Source organism: Typopeltis vanoorti, chromosome 18 (genome assembly GCF_054136105.1).
Source record: "Typopeltis vanoorti isolate ZY-2024b chromosome 18, IOZ_Tvanoo_1.0, whole genome shotgun sequence".
NCBI classification, from domain to species: domain Eukaryota; kingdom Metazoa; phylum Arthropoda; class Arachnida; order Uropygi; family Thelyphonidae; genus Typopeltis; species Typopeltis vanoorti.
In genome coordinates, this window is record NC_143566.1 from 28,171,596 (window position 1) to 28,177,595 (window position 6,000).

Sequence of the window (6,000 nt, forward strand, 5' to 3'; positions counted from 1 at the left end):
AAGGAGAACTCAATCCAATTAACTCCCAATCCAGTAGAATACCTGAATTCTCTGAAAGCAATTCATACTAATGCTTATTTCTTTTCTCCTTCCTTATCTATTAATTGGGTTTATCCTTCTTCTCTCCGACTAAACTTTTTCAAAACGTGTACAGTCATGATTTCTAACTTCTTATTGGAATTTCTTCCACCTTCCTTTATCTCTCAAAGGATTGCTGTATAGAATTATGACTTTATGTGAACCTTACTTTTAAGCAGATAGGAGATTATCCGTACAGCATGCCTTCATTATGTCTATTAATGTGCGTGGTAAGTTTATGTTGTGAGGGAGGAGGGGGGGAAACAAACCTCTTTCTCATAACTGTTATTCAGTTGTTAGATGGAATTCGAGTCATGTCTTTCTAACCCTCTACGGAGGCACGCATTAATATTTTTGATACCTAATTATTCGTTAAAAAATAATATTACTCCAACAGTTTAAGTTTCCTACTTAAAAATTATCGACTGTCATAACAAAATTCTAGGCAGTTAGAAAACTCTCAAATGTTGATAAATTATTATTTTGATACCATTATATTTTAATAAAAGGATATACATCCTTCTTTAAGGAAAGATTTTGAAACACTACGTATTTTCTTAAAGTATTAAAAATTAAATTTTTAATTCCATTTAGTTCTATCTTTGCATTTACTTTATTACTATAATTCTTACCTCCTAATCAAAAGTAATATTCTATTACAAACCTACCCAAGAACACACACAGTTAACAGAATATGTGCAGCGTCCAATCCATGAATACTTCTTGCTTTATATTGCTTTTATTATATCCTAAGCACCATTACTTGTATAAACCTAACGAAATTACCATCATGTGTATTCACATTTATAAATGTTATTGGTGCAATATATCAGTGTATTTCTGATACTTTCTCACACATTTATGTTATTTTATTCAGTAAGAGATTCTTAAAACATAAGAATCGCGTAGACATAAGGTGGTACAAAAGGAAAACTAGACAATAGTTGAAGTATTTTCATACGTGTCAGATATTGCACTTGTGTAACATCACATGATACTCATTAATATGATTCTTCATTGTTCAGCAACTCTATTTATCAAAATACATCTGATGAGTCTGAATTGTGTTCTCTTTCGGAGGAGAGTCTGCAAATCACAGCAGGATCCCTAAGTAGAAAGCCTTCACTGCATGAACATAGATTTGCAATTTGCTTCTGATGCTATTGTATTCTTATCCTTCTTTTTTATATTTCAGGAATGAATGTCTCCATTGAATCATCTCCTTGTTGCATTTTTCCCCTGATCATCACCGAATCAAATTACCGACAAGTTCAAAAATATCCTTCCAACAGGATGACAATCAAATGTGCAAAGAGCTCTGAACATACATTTGTAAAATTGTTGTTACAAACACATGCGTGTGCTAAGATGATGAAATGCAGTGTCATACTGCATCAGCATTAGATACGAACTCATTCCCATAATTCTTTACTGTTTCTGCTTTCAAAATAAATGCAGTAAACGTTATTCAATATTGGGCCATTCCTTTTATCCAAACCGTTGTTGCATTAGGTAAAGAAATGAATAGAATAGTATATAGTTAAGTATAAGACAAAATGGAAATATATTTAATAAGAATAATAATATCGATGATGAACTATGTTCGTGCCAGATCTCTCTCTCTCATTAATATTTTCGAATATTTAATATCAACCCCTTTCACCACATTACTAAAGTTCAGTTTATATTTAACAAAATACGAAATTAGCTATATATTGCATTACATATGAAGTCAATATATAGATGAAAAAGATAATAATGAGTAGTGATGTAACTGGTAAACTGAAATCAGCACGATGGAAGAATACAAAATATCCTTTGGTCATTGTAAGAAAATAGCTCCTGGCATAAATAGTCTAGTAGAAATGCAACAACTGTTGTCTGAAGTATCGGCTTAGACATCCTAAAATCACAGGTTTGTCATTTTAGCAATTTATTTAAAATATTCAGTTATCTTTACGGAATCATCACGTAACAGTTTTCTAACATACTTAAAATAAAACAAATTCGTTGGTGCAAGATGTATACGAAAGATATTAGAGCTAGTGGAGAGTAGTATTATTTTTTGCAGGCCATCATTTTGTAGATTATAATTCATAAAATAATTTATAAATTATAAAATTCAAAAGTGTAAGATAATTATATTTAAGTATATTTTTGAAAAAAATTATTAATCATAAATTATCAATAACACCTTAATATATTTTATATAAGTTGGAATGAAAGTATTTGCTATAAATACTTTCATTCCAACTGTCATGTTGAAACATGACATTTGGCACATTTGGCATAGTTTTCTAAGTCTTCTACAAAATTCTTAACTCTCCGAAACACTGGAATTATATTTAATTTCTTTTTTCTTTTCTTCATCCACGTGATCTTAAACACAACCAGTCGAATTTATCTTACACTCCAACAAACAAAAGTCTTAGTAAGAATTGCACGTTTGTATTATCTCCCCCTCGTCCTTTTGCTTTTATCTGCCATCAAGGAAATACATCTAATGTTTCCCGTACTTAAGATAATTGAAATCTTTAAAGGAAGTTAATGCATCATGTAGCGCCACCTGCGTTTTGAAAGAAATCATTAAGTTTTTAGGAATTAAAAAAAGAAAACATAAGGATCATCAATGAGTGAAATAAAAGATATATTAATTGACAGCAAGTTGAATACTATATAAATAAGTCTTAATACCTTGATTACTCATATACGATTGTTAATAAAAATTTGATTGTTTAGCACACTCGTAATTATCAGCGATCATGACACTAAATTATTGGTAGAAAAACGAAAAATTGCAAAATAAACCTTTTGAAGTCAAACCTTATTCCGGTAACAATTGCATAATATAATATTCACCTATGATTAAATTATTTTTAAAACACTTTTAATAAGATTTCAGTTGCATAACGATCACTACGTTTGAACTAGTTTAAAATACTTTTAATAGAGCAATATTATTTATAAAACTAAAAGGTGTTCTTGAATAATATAAATAATATCAATTTCAGAAACAATTAAAATCAAGAATTTTTTTCCATTTTATAATAATTTTGCGCATTGTTAAATAGCAGATAATTCAAAACAATAATAATTAACTCAATAAAACAAGAGCAGCAATTGTAATATTTACAAAATTTCTCTAAAACAAGCACTTGATAACCAATCGCAAAATATTATTCTTTAACAGATTATTCATTAATTATTCTTTAACATCTTTACAAACAATGCATTACATTAAACAGTACTAAATGATTTCACACAAGACAATGTGCATTTGTTTACATTGATGAAATAGCATTAACAATATAAAAACATTAGCATTTATAAAATTTAAAAAAATACAATTTCGTTATTGAATAAAAAGTGTTTTTTTTTTTTTTATAATCAAAAGTAGGAGAACATCGCGATGGATTTCACGAAAATAAATTCCGTCCGCTAATGTTGCGTTCTGGTACCTGCCACTCAAATCATGATTCTTTTTTCCCTGTACCCAGCAGACAGTATTAAAAGCAGTGCAAAACTGTATTTCTCAGTTAAAGGAAATCACTTTCCTAAGTATAACCATATAAAATATACTGTTAACTGCAGTCAGCAAGAGGAAGAAGGAAATATGGATGAGGGCCGCACTTCTCTAAGTAAACTTTCTGCGACTCAGTCTGGTTGCCGGAGGGAGGCAGCTGCGTGTGTGTAGCCGCAGGAAGGGCCCGATCTATCAGCCGTGATTCAATCCTTCCTGTCCCGGTCCATCTTGCTCGAGCGGGCGCGGAAAGAGAGAGCGAGAGAGAGACAGAGAGCGTGTAAGTGTGTGTGAGAGAGAGAGAGCTAGCCAAGGTTTGCACTCCCGAGCGGACGGCCCCTCCGGATTGCCGCCGGCGGCGTCGGCGACGGGCAACAAGGCCCCGATTTCCCCGGCAGCTTATTGACATGCGCTCGCATATTTTGTGCCCCTTCCTTTTCCGTGGGCTGATCACTTTGATAATTCGCTAGTAACAAGGAGAAGTCGCTATATAAGCTGACGACGAATCTTCAATTCGCGTAGTTTGAAAAGGGACTAAACCCCGAGCGGTGAACTGCATTGTGGGGGTTGTTTTGTTTTTGTTTTTCTTCTTTATCTTAAAGGGGTGTTTCTTAAGAAGTTCTTCTTAATAACTAAGATTGTGGTAAGAAAAAAAAAATTCTAGGTTGGAAAAGTATCAAATCGTAACAAGAATTTAAATAATAAACGACTGGATTGTAAGTTTAAAAAAAACAGGAAGGCTCGTCTTACCAACCTTTGTAGGACTGCTGGCCGGATGTCCGCTGAATCAGAGTGAACTACTTCTTCTTCCTTCGCCCTGGCCGATTTATGGGACTGCGGAAAACGCGGGTTCAGGAATAGATCCCTCGGCAAGCCAGTGGCAAAGGCCGGCTGTAGGGCCTCGCATACAGCCAAAGGTTACGCTCTCTGCTTTTGTTCTCGGCGTGTGGTTCGCTGGCGTGCTACTTCGATCGGCTCCTCGTGGCCCAACCGCTGGATTGTTTCTGCCGTGGCTCTGCACGCAACCCCCCCATCACGAATCCCCGCGCACTGTCCTGCCGGACTATAAGTTTTGCTGAGCCTATGATACAGGTGATACGTCTTGCATACGAAGAAAGAAAGAAAGAATAGAGAGAGAGAGAGAGAGAGTTAAGATGTAGTTGATCGGGTTATCAGCATCTCAGCGGGAAAGTCATCACAACGAGTCTCCTGTAAATGTATTTTCACTGCAAGACTCTGTTGTGGTGCCAAGTTGCTATCTCAGTGTCTTGACCCGATTAATGACTTGCATATTATTAAATATTCTTTGCTTAGTGCGTTGTTGTTTCTTTTGTGTTTTCCTAACTTTCAAAAGATCCCGGTAAATAATATAAATATTAATTTAAGTTTCATAATTACAATTCTAGAATTTAAAAAAAAATACCATATAGCGATCTTTATTTTAAATTAAAGAGGTTTTATTATTGTTCTAATTATGAGAACATTATTTTTATTTCTTTATTTTGTGCATGTCGGTGAGAACTTTGAAAAATTATTTTAAAATATTATTCCATATAATATTCTAATGTCTAAATTTATTTATTTTAAAACTAATTTTCCAGTTTTATTTTAATTTTAAAACATATTGGTCTTTTGGAAGTGAAATAGTTAAAATTTTCGAAAGAACTCGAAATATTTTAAATGAGAAATTTTTTTTAATATATATGAGTTTTTTGAAAAGCAAAAAAATCCTTAATATGAAGAAATTTTTTTAATTTTCTCTATAATAAATATTCTAGAAAGATAAATTTATATTCGATATTATTAGCCTGAATGGCAATTAAATTTAATAATAATTTTAAATTAAGATAAAAACCAAAAACACCATTCTGTAGAATAACAAAGATATATATAATTAAATCCCGAGTTATTCAAATTAAATTTACGTATATATAATGAAAAATAAACAATTTTTGAATTTTTTTTTTTCAAATCAAAAATAAATGTTAATGGAAAACTTTTTTTTTCGCTTACCCCATTTCTTTTCCAATTTTTCCCAGTTATCAGTCTCAATTATGATTTTTCAAACTCGTGTCTGTTTTGTGACAGAACTCGAAGATAGGAGTCATTTTAAAACAGAATTGAGATAATTAAGTGAACTGCCATTCAGGCTAAAAATTTCTTTCTCGTGTTTGGTGGCTGATATGCGCATGCTCAGTACACATTTAATTACCAACACTGGCGTTGCCTTATTGTTTTGCTGATAAAATATATTGGATTTTCACGCTTAAAATACTCCAGTGGATAGGGGAAAAAATTACTGCGGTGTTTTTATTAGCCGGTGATATTTAAAATCGAAAATATTGCGTTAATTATTGAGATGGGACTGATTATTTGTCGTACTGCTAATTTATTGTTGCTTT